Genomic DNA, 15897 nt, shown 5'->3' on the forward strand with positions numbered 1-15897 from the left:
AGGCAGTATCAGTTTCCTGCTCAAGAGCCTGCTTTGCACTGTGCTGAGAGACCTGACCCTGTGCTGTGCTGAGAGAGCCAGTGTGGTGTAGTGGTTAAGAGCGGTGGCCTCGTAATCTGGGCAACCGGGTTCGCGCCTCCGCTCCTCCACATGCAGCTGCTGGGTGACCTTGGGCTAGTCACTCTTCTCCGAAGTCTCTCAGCTTCACTCACCTCACAGAGTGTTTGTTGTGGGGGAGGAAGGGAAAGGAGAATGTTAGCCGCTTTGAGACTCACTAGGGTAGTGATAAAGCGTGATATCAAATCCAAACTCCTCTTCTTCTTCTGACCCTAAAGCTTATTTTAAAAACAAAACACAGAGTTGTAAGCTTAAATATCATCAATATGCTTATCTCTGCAGACATTTGCCAACTAACTACCCAGCTGCAGTTAAGCCTGTGGGTGAGGGAAGCAAAGGTTGTATGCACTGGAAAGAGCTTTCCCAGCTCGCCTTGATTAAATAGGAAGAATGATAGAGAATGTGCTCCAAAATGGATTAATTTATTTAAAGGGTACAAAAGGAAAAGCGATCTGCTGGGAGTAAACTGGAGAAAAGAGATAACGGGGAGTTTTCTAACTCTAGATTTCGACACTGACTGTTCATGAAAAATGAATTAAAATATCAAAAGTAGGGCCATGTTGTACTTATTGCATAATTCTTAGAAGCTTTTTTGCTTGGGTAAGTTGCGTGTCGAGGACCCCCAAGACACTCCTGAATTAAAACATGTTCACAAATCATTTTTGTTTTGGATTTTGGCCACAACTTTATTGAATTACAGTAAGTGAGTGGTTGCTTAGCATTGGCTAGTGACTATCTGTTCCCACTTGGACGTAGGACAATCACACCCATGCGGAAGTCAGTAAGGGTAAGCAATTTTGGGGAGAGAAAAAGCTGGGTGCCAGGCTCACACCTCTCCCCAAATGCTCCTTGGGGCTCTTGCATGGCCCTAGCCCTTTGTCAGGGATACGAACAAAAGCATGGTGAGCCCCTGGATTCCTTTAACGGAATACCCTTGCAGCAGCAGCATTGAAGGGGCAGGCACAGCCAACCGCATCCTCTCCACGAACCAAAAAATTAGCCAATGCCTAACCGCAGTGGCGCTGTGGGTTAAACCACAGAGCCTAGGATTTGCCGATCAGAAGGTCGGCGGTTCAAATCCCCGCGACGGGGTGAGCTCCCATTGCTCGGTCCCTGCTCCTGCCAACCTAGCAGTTCGAAAGCACGTCAAAGTGCAAGTAGATAAATAGGTACCGCTCCGGCAGGAAGGTAAACAGCGTTTCTGTGCACTGCTCTGGTTCGCCAGAAGTGGCTTAGTCATGCTGGCCACATGACCCCGACGCTGTACGCCGGCTCCCTTGGCCAATAAAGCGAGATGAGCGCCGCAACCCCAGAGTCGGTCACGACTGGACCTAATGGTCAGGGGTCCCTTTACCTTTAACCGCAACTTACAAGTTGTGACGATTTGCTACGCAAATGGCACCAGCCAATCAGCCAAATGGTAAAATTCCTACTAGGCCCTTGCTCCAAGGCAAACAACCCCATGACAGGCATAGCAAGGTCAGCGCAAACAAACCCTAAATAAAGGGAGGGAGGGTGGGTAATCCGATGTGCGCAGTGAAAAGCAGCAGCTTAACACTGCACACAGAGACCTATATAGCACCCTTATCAATCAAATAAAATTGCAACAATCAATTTCCCCCAGCGACATTGGAAGTGCCCAGTCAAATCTGTGGCCATCCAAACTAACCTGCCCAGCAACAGGGAATGTCATGGTTGCTCCCACCGCAACATGTGCTCTCCATGAAGGAGAACCCGCTCTGTCTTGTAATACTACCTTTGTTTGATTTTACACCCAATTCCCTCTCAAGGGACATAGGCTCTTCTAAGGCCCACTCTTGGTTAGAGAAATAAAACAGAAGACAACCAGGGAAAAGAAAGCAAGGCAGGCTCCATCATGTGTAACGTGTGAAAAAGGGGTCTTCTGAATGTGTATGAAAGTATCCCCATAAAGAAACACGATTCCTCCATATGCTGTCTTGAACAATCCCTATTTTAAAATATGGATGCAAATTTGGATCGACTGCTCTTGCATGCCAAAACTGGGAAAGCCATTGGGTGTCACTAGAGCTTCATCTCAGTGCTAAAACTTTTGGAAGAAATGGATACATAAAATGAGGGATTATTAGAGCCACTGCGAGTGTTGACATAATGGAATAAAAAAAGCGATCTCTTTTCTTCCTAGGGAAATTTTTTTGATGCTTCCATGCAGCAGACATATGACTCATATTTTATTTTATTTTTTGCAAATGTTCCTATCCACCTCCTCTTTCCCCCTCTTAGCAACTCCTTAAGGATTTGTGGTAGCCCGATTTTCTCTGCATTGTAAATTGGATTATTCAGATTCTGATTTAACAACTTGCAGGCTAGATTGATTTTAAATCAAGTTTCCCATTGGTACTACTTATTCCTTAAACTACGATGCAAATCTGACCACTAAAGTGTGTTAGTATACAAGTAATTGAGTATTGATATGTCTGTGTTTCAGTCTTCAATCTTACATGTAGCATGTGTTTGTTGCATTGTACAGTGGTACCTTGGGTTAAGTACTTAATTCGTTCTAGAGGTCTGTTCTTAACCTGAAACTGTTCTTAACCTGAAGCACCACTTTAGCTAATGGGGCCTCCTGCTGCCGCTGCGCCGCCGGAGCACGATTTCTGTTCTCATCCTGAAGCAAAGTTCTTAACCTGAGGTACTATTTCTGGGTTAGTGGAGTGCGTAACCTGAAGCGTCTGCAACCTGAAGCGTATGTAACCCGAGGTACCACTGTAGCTAAAAAAAATCAACTTTTATCAGAGATCCAGATATGCATAAGAAGGACCATAGTGGATCCTTTTGGCTTTGAAACCATTTTCATATTTTTTTTCTTTCAAGGAAATAAGCATTGTTTTGTACATTATGAAAACTTGGTTTATACCCAAGTCAGACAAATTCTTTGGCACATATTCCCCCCCCCTTGTGCAGGAAAAGTGATCATGAAGAAATCCTGAGGCTGTTTTGTTTTTCTTACATCACGATGTCTACCGTTCACTTTTAAAAAATTGTCTTCCCTTTTCCTTCCATGCTAGGAGGTCACGCACTTACAATGCCAGGGCTGATTAAATGGTTAAGGAAAAATGAAGAAGGAATGGAATGACCCTCTTGAGCATATTTATACCATTAATCACACACATCTGTTTAAATCTGTAGAGACTCCTGAAGACTACTTTTTTTCTCAACGTATAATGGTGAACGCCCATATTTGCTAACTAGGAGAAGGTTGAGTTATTTCAAATGTTAAAGCAATGGGTTTTTCTGCATTGTGAAACTGGAAAAATTCTGTGTTCATTGATATTAAATTTAAGAGCTGTGTGCTCATGTTTGACAATCTTCTCATTTTTTTGTACGTTTGATTCAAACCCACAGAAGCCATGAACTGCATTTCTCAGCCAATTTTGTGTTCTAAACCTGAAGCAGACTGACTTTCAGCTTTACAGTTCTTCCTTAAATCAATTTCATAGGATGGCATCCACTTACATTCCCCTTCTAGTAGAACTTAGTTCTGCTCACGGAACAGAGTCCCCCTTCCCTTCTCCCCTCTGTGCCCCACTCTGTTCTGGAGGAATTGGTGACCCCCTGGAGCAGAGCTTTCCAAACTTGTCTGTCGCAACACAGTGTGTTGGCTGCAGTGTGTAGGTGTGTCGCACAAATGCTCCCTGCCGGGGCTGGAAAAGAGTTAGTTAAACCTCTTGTTTGCTAGCAGAACTGAATTACTGTGTCACGAAATCATGCATGTCTAAAAAGTGTGTCACCAATATGAAAAGTTTGGAAAGCTCTGCCCTAGAGCATAGCTGTCAACTTACAGATTTGAAAATAAGGGACCAGTAACCTCGGAATAAGGGATCAGCAGCCAAAATAAGGGATTTTAGTCAACCAACAGCCAAACAAAGCCTCAAGCAGTGGTTCCCACAGCGCAGCAACCCGGCAAAGGGGATGCAGCAAGGAAAACCACAGTCACCTCTCTGCTGGGAAGCGCTGAGCAAAGGCGAGTCCCCAGGCAACGCGGCCGATTTGATCGGCACAAGGCATGCAAGCTCCACCCCCCAGTCGTTCTTAGACTCCTTATTGGGTGAGCACCGCAGCCAAGCAACACAGTTGGAGCCTCCCTCCTCCCTGGCCAGCAGGGAGGGAGGGAGAGGAGCTGCTTCCTTTGAAACCTGGGAAATTTAAGGGACATCATCAATAAGGGACAGCAGCGGGACACGGCGCTGGGATAAGGGATTTTCCCACCAAATAAGGGACAGTTGATAGCTATGCCCTAGAGCATCTTTTGGGAGCAGAGGGGGCTGCAGGAGGAGAAGAGAGGAGAGGAAAGGGAAGAACTGTTATCTGTTCATTTGCAGGACATTGGATATCACCCATCATGGTTTTCTTATTCTTCCCTTGTCCTCATTCATCTTCCAGAAAAGTCATTAACTGCCTGAGAAGTAGCAATTGCACAAGCATGGAGAAATCAATGAAGCTTGTGGGTCTTAGTTAGCTCCAGGTTGTTGCTTCTTGCTTCTTCCTTACAGCTCAGTACAGTTTTCCAGCCTGCGATTACTTTTTCCGTGGTGTGTTGTCTGAATACCAGAAAAGAAAGGTGGCATCTTGAGGCCTATTCTGAAAAGGAAATTGACATTTCTGTTTATAATACTGTGGTCGATTCAACTGCAAAATGGTCTTTGGTATTCATTACAGTAGAAAATGTATTTTCTCATTTTCCTAACAGGAAAGGACAATGTACTTTTGTCTCCGTCTTAAACCAGCTGTAAGCTGCCTATTCTATAGTGCATATGCATTTTGGAGTTACTTAACGTCAAATACCTTGTCTCATGTTCCTTGTTTTTTGAACAAAATACTTTGGGGTTTCTGAGTGTACACAAGTAATTATATAATGGCATTTCCATTTGATTTTAAAAAAAAATTTAAACAGCGAATCAATTCTTGTCACCCATCTGTAAAGATAAGATTTCAAAATCTGGCTGCAGCAGTTTTTCCAGCAACAGCTGAAGGGGGTGAAATCTGAGCAGCTGTATTGGCAGTATTTCATATTGGGAAAACAATCATATTGCCAAGAGTTTGTCATTGGTCTTGCAGCAAATCTTTTTTTTTTAAAAAAAGGAGGGGGAAGGGAAGTGCTTGCTGCTGCAGCTGCGTGCGTAGAGAGGTTGATACAGGCGCGCCACTTCTGGCCACCAGAGAAATGAGCAGAGCCATCACAGCTGCACCAGTTCTCCCTGCAACTGATGCATACAGATGAGACCCCAAACCTTGCAGTTAACAAAGTGCAACCTCCCTCAGGATCTACAACTCCATCAGCCCCGGGAGGAGGTGGTTGTTCTGGCTCCTTGCCTGAGATGGGGTACTCTTCTGGAGGAAAAAAGCATGTGTGTTCTTGTCAGTGAACAACTTTCAAGAAAAGCCCTGGGGAGAGGGCAGGCTGGTGAGGCCCCCTAGACTTATAGGCCCGAGTTGCCCAGCCCTCGCATGAAGTCTTGGGTTTGCAATTTTGGGAGAGAGGAGACTGCCCGCTGGGGAGTGGGTGGGCTGGCGAGGCCCCCTAGATTTAGAGACCCTAGACTTCCGCCTACTTAGCCTATACATACCGTATTTTTTGCACCATAACACTCACTTTTTTCCTCCTAAAAAGTAAGGGGAAATGTCTGTGCGTGTTATGGAGGGAATGCCTATGGGTGGCATGCCTACGGATTTTCCTCCTCTAAAAACTACGTGCGTGTTATGGTCGGGTGCGTGTTATAGAGCGAAAAATACGGTAAATCTGGCACTGATAACTCGCCCCCATTTATAAGACGACTCCTATTTTCGGGGAGGGGACTACATATTAAGGAAATGGGGGGGGGGAATTGCCCAGAGTTGTTTAGCTTTTTTTGGGGGGGGGGAAGAGTTTTTCAGCTTTTGGGGGGGGGATTGCCGACAATCGCCCATCCACCTGACTGCTGCTGCCAATCGTACGCCTCGCCGAACTGACCAATCGTCTGTCCACTCACCGCAAATCGTCCGCCCAATTGTCAATTACCAGCATGCCTTGCCACAGCCACACGCCCAATCGCCGCTGACAATCACCTGCTTGCAGATGCCACCAATTGCCCATCCCGCATCTACACTATCCGTGTATAAGATGACCCCTTATTTTTATCATTTCCTTATAATGAAAAAACATCACCTTATACATGGAAAACTACGGTAGTTTCCACTCAAGTCCCTTCGAAAGACTCTTTGTGAAGTGTATTGGAAGGAGTTACAGAAGTGAACGTTGGAACAATAGGTAGCCTTAGTCAAATGTAAAGTGTGGCATACAGGAAATAAAAATTGTTGGAAGTGTGGGGTGAAAGAAGGCAGTTTCTTCCACATGTGGTGGACTTGTGACATAGTGAAAACGTATTGGGAAAATATATATAACGAATTAAAGAAGATTTTTAGGTATAAATTTTTGAAAAAACCAGAGTCATTCCTGTTGGGAATGGTGGGACATTGACAAGAATGACCAGAAACTGTTCTTATACACAACAATGGCAGCGAGGTTACTGCTGGCTCAGGTATGGAAACAGCAAAAATTGCCTACAATAGAAGAATGGCAGTACAAGGTTATGGAGTACGCGGATGTCAGGGAATCAGGAGCAGGAGCACTGGGGAGAGAGGAATTGGAGAGCGAAGGGGAAGAATCCGAGGGCAGCGTAGGGGAGTATGACAGTGGCCCGAGAGATTCCATGAGTTTCTCCAGCGAATCAGAAGATTCCCAGAAGGGGGCGCCGATGGTCAGGGCAAGGGGGGTCCCAGGGGGGACGCACCAGAAACAAGGAGCCAGAGGGGAGCCCCAAAGCAGCAGTGGAGGATCGGGACCAGTTTCCCCACCAGAGCATAGTGGGGGGGGGAAGAGTCACATGTGTCGGGGCAGTGTCTCCTCCAGAGAGGGAGTCAGGGCTGACCACGCCTCCATCGGAGAGTGGGGGAACGGAAGGGAGGTCAGTTGCAGCTAGCCCCCCCGAAGGGGGAAGCAGTGACAGCAGCAGTGAAACGGTCAGGAGGAAAGCTGCTGGCTGGGCGCGCGCGCCAAGTTCAAATGTGCAGGCGCGCGGAAAGGCAGGAGACCCGGATGGGGAACCAGCTCCTAAAGCCCGCCGGAGGGAGGGAGAAGGCTCAGGGGAATCAGCGGGAGAAGAGGCTAGAAAGGGCGGAACCCCGGTGGGCAGGCGGACCCAGAGGAGGAAGGAGCAGCGGAGAAGGTGGAGCAAGGCTAGAATCTTAAATTGGTGTCAAGGGGGAGGAGACTCAGACGGAGCATCAGCGGTCTGACAGTTGAGACGTAGAGCTGCGCGCTGCGGCTCTGGAAGTGAAACTGCAATAAAGACTTTTATACTTAACAACGAAGCAGCGTTGGTCCTTTGTGAGCTGGGACCTAGGGTAGCTCTGACAGCAGAAATAGCAAAATTCACAGCAAAAATTCGACATCAGGGGGATGAAACATATCAAAAAGAATGGGGAAACTTTATGTTATATAGAGAGAAGATGATGTGAAATAGGGAAACCAGTAGAATTAAAATAATATCTCATAACGGGAAAATACAAGAAATTTACTGGATAATAATATCAAAATGAATTAAAAATGTATATTAGGATTATTATTGAACAATATTTGTAAATGAATATAGACAGACAGCAAGAATTTGTATATACAGAAAGATTTATTTGTTTACGGACATTTAATGGAAAAAATGAAGAACAATCTTGTGGAAAATGGACAAAGACAATGCGAAAAGTCAAAGAGGACACAAAAAAGCCAGAAGAAGGAAGGACGGAAGTCAGCTCGGGAGAGCAAGAACAAATGTGAAATATAATGTATGTGTATGTACAGTATGTAACTAAAAATTCAATAAAGATCATCTGAAAAAAAAGTAAAGTGCGGCATACGGGTTAGAGCATTAAATTAGGACCTGGGGACACAGGTTCAAATCCTCACTCAGCCATGCAGTCCATCTGGGCCAGTCACTTATCTCGCAGTCAAACCTATCTGATGGTTGGTTGTGGGGACAAAATGAAGAGGGGGAGCTCGCATGTGTGGCAGCTTGAGCTACTAGTAGTAATAATGACTAAAATGGCTCCAAGAAGCTCGTGGGAGTAATTTTGGGACAGAAATGAACACAGGAAAACTTAACGTCTGAGTACTGGGGGAAAATTCCTTACTGTGAGATCATTCAGACTGCCAGTTTCCTTAAGGGGAATGGAAAAAAAACCCAACCCTATTATTTGAGTCATTTTAAAACTAGACTGAAAATAAAAAAAAAAATATTGAAGAGACCCAAAGGCTGCTTTGGTCTGGGATGAGTGAAATAGAGAATGTTACGCTGTTTCTTCCATCTCTGCTTTCTAGTGTTGTATTTGGAATTGGACAGGGAATCTTTGAAAGAAGGTATCAATGCCAACCTTAAATAGCCACTGATACTGGCAGTCTTCATGAGGAAACTTACATGAGAAGTGTCTTAGTTACAAATGGACAGGGCCCTTTCCAAGGCAGTTTATTTAACCATATGCTAATAGAGGCTGAGTAGGGACGTGGGTGGCGCTGTGGGTTAAACCACAGAGCCTAGGTTTAGAAGGTCAGATCAGAAGGTCGGCAGTTCAAATCCCTGCGACAGGGTGAGCTCCCGTTGCTCAGTCCCTGCTCCTGCCAACCTAGCAGTTCGAAAGCACGTCAAAATACAAGTAGATAAATAGGTACCACTCCGGTGGGAAGGTAAACGGCATTTCCGTGCGCTGCTCTGGTTCCCCAGAAGCGGCTTAGTCATGCTGGCCACATGACCTGGAAGCTGTACGCCGGCTCCCTTGGCCAATAAAGCAAGATGAGCGCCGCAACCCCAGAGTCAGTCACGACTGGACCTAATGGTCAGGGGTCCCTTTACCCTTTACCTTAATAGAGACTAAACTGACTCCAATCCTCCTTGGTCCAGGCACCAGGTGATGCTGGTTTGTTACTTGCCAGAAAGGAGTTTGCTGCAAAATCTTCGACAAGCATATTTTTTTTTGACACATTAGGTTGTGGGTCAAGGCTAATTCACACCGAGTTTACTGTCTGTTTTCAGCTTTTTGTGTTTCCATTTAATTGACATGGTGCATATTATGCTTCACTCAAAATAACACCAATATCAATGCTTTAGCCCTGCAAATCTGGGTTTACCCAATTCATTCACAATGGATAGACTTAGATCACTAATGTTATTCCTAAAATGTTTGGAAAGGAAGAAAGCAATATACCTCCATATTGATTTTGTGAAATAGCTTATAGATTCCCCCCCCCCCACGCCTTTAAAGGTAAAACTGACTTCTAAAGTTTGAAATGTGCTAATAGGTGTACTTCAGCTACACAAATGGAAGAGGAATAGAGAGGAAAAGAGCTATTGTAATGTCAAAATGCCGCTTACCAGAACATAGTTTATGTAAAATTTGAAGAAATTGTGGGCTGTTCACTGCCTTCATTTAGGCCTTTTGTTGAAGAGAAATTACTTCTAGTTTCTATTTCTTCAAGCTGCAGAAGATGTGTTTCAGGTTACCATTCCTGAGTTTAAGGTTAGATTTCTAAATGTTTTATGGTGATACAAGATGAGGTTTGTATTTCCTGGCTTGGAAATACTTTTTTTTTTGCATGACTTTCTTGCTTGCTAGATGAGGATATTGGCCTAAAAGGTTCTCCAATTTGCATTTTAACCCAAGATGGAGGAGAAGCCAAGTCTACCCTACTTTCCTCCAAAGCAATTTCAGAGGTGGGGGTCTAGTGCTGCCTGCTAACTTGTAGGTTTGTTGCAGAACATGCAGGAAATTCCAGAAGTGTGGAACAGCTGAGAGTGCCTCTTTCTGTGCGCTCATTCTATGGATGTGCTGCCTTGTCTGGTGCACTCCAGAGTGTGTTCGCAGTTGAACTCATTAAGTGTACAGGGATCAAGCAAATAGTTATATATGACCAAGCTGTTCCAAGTTCTCTAGGTTGCAACCTAAATGTTACTAATCATCCCGAAAGCTGTGGGCAAAATTGCGATGAGAAATATTAGTTGTTGTTATTTTTGCAACGCCAAGCCAAATGCAGAGAAAGCTTTACACTGCACAGCTGCTGTGGAAGATCCCAATGAAATAATGCTGTTCTTCTCCTGTCCCACTGTTTATACTCTGTTATAGCTATGTAGATAGAAGCAGACCAACAATTTGTCGGAAAACACACACACACATACAAGAAAGTTTCCTGGCAGTGGTGATGTAGCTGGAACATTTAGCAACTAGACAACTACTTGCAATCCAGCTGTGCTTGCCTGTTATAGCTCATAGATTCAGTTCATAATGTAAGGAAGAAAATACACCACTTAATTTATTAGCTTCGGGCTTAAAAAAAATCAGGAAAACATCCGATGAAAAATAAACTGGAAAGGCTGCTTTGTGCCTAGACTTTGCATGAATAATGCCATGGAATGTAGCACAGTTAGGGTTGCTGGGTTAGCCTGTTTTAACAAAAAAAACCACCCAAGGGTTACTGTTTATATTTATTTTGACTAAAGCAACAATGGAACACAGTTGTTACATAACCTTAAGTTTCTGTTGATCTTACAGGTACAGTGGTACCTTGGCTCACAATCTTAATCCGTTCTGGAAGTCCGTTCCAAAACCAAAGCGTTCCAAAACCAAGGTGCGCTTTCCCATAGAAAGTAATGCAAAATGAATTAATCCGTTCCAGACTTTTAAAAACAACCCCTATAGCAGCAATTTAACATGAATTTTACTATCTAACGAGACCATTGATCCATAAAATGAAAGCAATAACAATGTACAATAAACAATCTATAAAATGTACAATAAACAATCTATAAAATAAATAAGACAGTATCGTAGATGATAAAAATTATTTTTTCTTTCTTTCTTACTGATGATAGTCGTTGTTTGGATGGGGGGCTTTTATCCATTTCTGCACTCACACAATCAATCAATCAATCAATCAGTATCTGAACTGGGTTCCACACAGTCACAAAAACAAATTAACCAAAAAGGCCTCAAAACACAAAATAAATAGCAAAAACAAAAGCGCCAAACTTAATCTATTCCAGAAGTCCGTTTGACTTCTGAAATGTTTGAAAACTAAGGTACGGCTTCTGATTGGTGCAGGCACCCCAGAAACAATAGCCAACAGCCGCATCGGACATTCGGTTTCCTAAAGATGTTCGAAAACCGGAACACTTACTTCTGGGTTTTCGGAGTTTGGGATCCAAGGCGTTTGAGAACCAAGGTACCACTGTAAATGCATGAAACCACTGCTCCAGCTTCTGTTTCCAAAGCAGTTATCCTGGCAGCCACTTATTATTCTCCAGGTCAGTCTTTCTCCCGTATGTGAAGAAGTGATATAAGCCTTGAATTGATGGTTATTTGGGTATGTAATGAAGCTGTTCTATATTGCATAAAAATTCCAAAACATGCCCTTGGCCTTTTGCCACCTGTAACTTGTACAGTGGTACCTCGGGTTACAGACACTTCAGGTTACAGACGCTTCAGGTTACAGACTCTGCTAACCCAGAAATAGTACCTTGGGTTAAGAACTTTGCTTTAGGATGAGAACAGAAATCGTGTGGCGGTGACAGCGGGAGGCCCCATTAGCTAAAGTGGTACCTCAGGTTAAGAACAGTTTCAGGTTAAGAACGGATGTCCAGAACGAATTAAGTTCTTAACCCGAGGTACCACTGTAGATGGTTCTCTACTATGACTATATCCCACGGTCTGATATGCCATTTGCAGCTAGAGTGGATAATAAAGAGGCGAGCTACAAAACAGTAGCATAGGACAGAGCCAATCACGGAATTGTGCAATGGGAATAAAATGTAAAGGACCCCTGGATGGTTAAGTCCGGTCAAGGCGCTTATGAGGTTGCAGCACTCATCTCACTTTTCAGGCCGAGGCATAGCTGTCAACCTTCCCTTTTTTTGCGGGAAATTCCCTTATTCCAGCGCTGTTTCCCGCTGCTTCTTGCTGCTATCCCGGATAGTTAGATATCCCGTAGACTGTCCCCGGGACAGGTGAGGCTGCTGATCCCTTATTTTCGAATCTGAAAGTTGACAGCTATGGGCCGAGGGAGCCGGCGTTTGTCCACAGACAGCTTTCTGGGTCATGACTAAACTGCTCCTGGTGCAACAGGACACCGTGACGGCAACCAGAGCGCACGGAAATGCCGTTTACCTTCCTACCACAGCGGTACCTATTTATCTACTTGCACTGGCATGTTTTTGAACTGATAGGTTGGCAGGAGCTGGGACAGAGCAACGGGAGCTCATCCTGTTGTGCGGATTAGAACTTCCGACCTTCCGATCGGCAAGCCCAAGAGGCTCAGTGTTTTAGACCACAACGCCACCTGCGTCCCCGCAATGGGATTGGGCCCTTTCACAGATCAGTTAGCCTGTGAAAAAGTTCTTTAACCTAAATATCTGTACTACAAATAATAATAATAATAATAATAATAATAATAATAATAATAATAGTAAAAATTATTATTTATACCCTGCCCATCTGGCTGGGTTTCCCCAGCCACTCTGGGCAGCTTCCAACAGAATATTATAAACACAATAAAACATCAAACATTAAAACTTTCCTAAACAGGGCTGCCTTCAGATGTCTTGTAAAAGTCAGCTGTTTATTTCATTGACATCTGATGGGAGGGCGTTCCACAAGGTGGGCACCACTGGTAGTGTAATAAAGATAAACCTGGGCATATTAAATAGACTTGAAAAAGAATATTATGAGGAAGAAGACTGATGAAATACAAAAAGTTTATTTTATATTGTCAGTGAGACTGGTGGGCTTGCACGAAGTTTCTCAGTGTGTGGCTCAGTGCTACTGAGTTTTAGCTGCAAGCATGATAGATTAATTTTGTTGTGGTATGCTTTAATTGCTGTGAATGAATGAAAACCAAACCAAAAGACACCGCCGCTCTTTCCAGCAGCAGTAGGAAAGCCCAGTTACTCATCTGTAGCCTGCATCAAAAAGCAGAAGATTTTAAGTTAATCGCTTGAGAGTTTCTTCAAATTTTCCTTCCTTTTAAGACCTTTGCTAGCCTTGATACATCAGAAAAGGTCATAACGGAATGGACTCGTCATTGTTTTCAGGGAAGGTAAGTGTGAAGGTTTCTCCCACGAGGACTTTAAGGTTGGAAAACCAGATGACAAGAGTAGCGTCATTTTTGGTCAAGAAAATTGCTAAAGTAAGGAGTACCTCAAAGTTTCCTTTTTACAAAATGAGTTCACAATGGGAGTTTCCTCACAAAATCTAGGACTTTATGTCGAGCACTGAGCACAAAGACAGACCATGAGAGCCCAAACGGAGACAATAAATATTGGAAAAAATATTTGCAAGATAAGCTAATGTAGCCAACTACAGTTCAGCCGTAAACCAAGCAACACACTGCTGTCTGGCCATTCAACGACAGCAAAAATTCTTGACGCCATGCAAAACAGTCTAGTGACCATGTGAGAAGTCATTCTACTCCACTGCTGCATTTGTCACAGATTCACCATTAGCAACAAAGATTTCTTTAAAATTTTGTCTATGGTGCGGCCTTTCAGGTAGGTGGCAACCACAGATGGACATTGTGGGTGCCCCAGCCATGATTTTGATTTCCCCACAATGCTGTGATTGTAGCGTAATTCCTGGGGGAAATGGTGCCCGAAAACTTCTAATGAATGTTTAGCATTGAATTTTATATGAACTTTTCAAAGAAAATGTATCACAGATTGTTGTTGTTTAGTCGTTTAGTCGTGTCCAACTCTTCGTGACCCCATGGACCAGAGCACGCCAGGCACTCCTGTCTTCCACTGCCTCCCGCAGTTTGGTCAAACTCATGCTGGTAGCTTCGACAAAGCAGATATTGTGAAGAATGGGGAAAATTCATAACTTACTTGGGAGACCACTGCAAACAAATAAAACCGTTAGCTGGACTTTAAAAATAACTTGTAAAGAAATGAAAGACATGGACAATTTAGAGAAATGAAAACTGTGGAGAATGTAATGATACATAGTTTTAGAAAAATTATTTAAGGACCCATGTAGGGGACGCAGGGAAGTCACGAGATTCAGAGAATCTCATGTATATGTTAAAAGTTTTTCTCTTTTTCACTATTTTATTTATTTATTTTAAAAAAAATGATTTTTGAAAAGTTTTTATTATTAAAATAATTCAGCATTAATACACACATATTGCAAATATACAAGCATACAAACATACACTATTTTAAATTTGTTTTTGTCAAAACCAACAAAAAATATGGGCTTGCAGTCATGCATACACACACACATATGTTGTTGTTGTTTAGTCGTTTAGTCATGTCCGACTCTTCGTGACCCAATGGACCAGAGCATGCCAGGCACTCCTGTCTTCCACTGCCTCCCGCAGTTTGGTCAAACTCATGCTGGTAGCTTCGAGAACACTGTCCAACCATCTCATCCTCTGTTGTCCCCTTCTCCTTGTGCCCTCCACCTTTCCCAACATTAGGGAGTCTTCTCTTCTCATGAGGTGGCCAAAGTATTGGAGCCTCAGCTTCAGGATCTGTCGTTCCAGTTACAGATACCTCATTTTAACTGGTTTCATTCAACACACACCATTGAAACCAGTGGAATTTAAAGTTTCTTAATTTGGGGAGCATTATGCTCATCCTCTATTCCACATCATACAATGGGCTGTTACCTTTGGTGTGTTTATGTGATTATTTAATCACTGAGTCTCTCTCCTAGAAGAAGTTGTCTTAATTCCAAATGTCAGCCTACAGAGAAATGTCACGGCTGAAAGATAATGATTTATAATGGAAAGACTGAGAGGCTGGGAACTGTTACTGTGTTAGTAATCAGAACTCTAATACAATAAACATCCCCCAAGAGTAATTTGCAACGGAGACTTTTCTATGAGAGCAGAATGTCATGGTTAGTCTCACCTCTTCTGTCTGGCTTAAACTGGAATAGAAATTCCAGTAGAATCAAAGCTAACTGGGAATATCGCTGCTTGAAGGCATTATATTGCGAGCTAATTTTATGCAAAATGTGTCATGTTCAATGAGCTTCCTATGAATGAGGTGTTAGGATTTTTTTAATGAATCTCATAGAATGAAAAATAGATTTACATTAGTGATTGATAAAGTTCTTCCAAATGAAGGTAGGTCCAGAATTTATGTGAAACGTGTATGTATGTAGGTAAAGGTAAAGGACCCCTGGATGATTAAGTCCAGTCAAAGGTGACTATGGGGTTGCGGTGCTCATCTCAGCTTTCAGGCCGAGGGAGCCGGTGTTTGTCCACAGACAGCTTTCCGGGTCATGTGGCCAGCTTGACTAAACTGCTACTGGTACACGGAGGACTTTGATAAGTGCCAGAGCACATGGAAATGCTGTTTACCTTCCCGCTGCTACCTATTTATCTACTTGCATTGGTATGCTTTTGAACTGCTAGGTTGGCAGGAGCTAAAACAGAGCAACAGGAGCGCACCACATCGCGCAGATTTGAACCACCAACCTTCTGATGGGCAAGCCCAAGAGGTTCAGTGGTTTAGATCACAGTGCCACGTGTGTGTGTGTGTGTGTGTGTTGTGAGAGCAACTTCTTTCTCTCTCTCTCTCCCCCCCCCCCCCGCATCAGGTCCCTGTCTGATACAACATCATCACCTAGCATACTTGATGTGCTGGGTCCGGGGGTAAACCCAAGCAACGCGGTCCAGGTCTGGTCCCAAATCCAAGGATTCTGGAAGGAGTCAGTCCGACA

This window comes from Podarcis filfolensis, assembly GCF_964270895.1.
Source record: "Podarcis filfolensis genome assembly, chromosome: 1".
Classification (NCBI taxonomy): Eukaryota; Metazoa; Chordata; class Lepidosauria; order Squamata; family Lacertidae; genus Podarcis; species Podarcis filfolensis.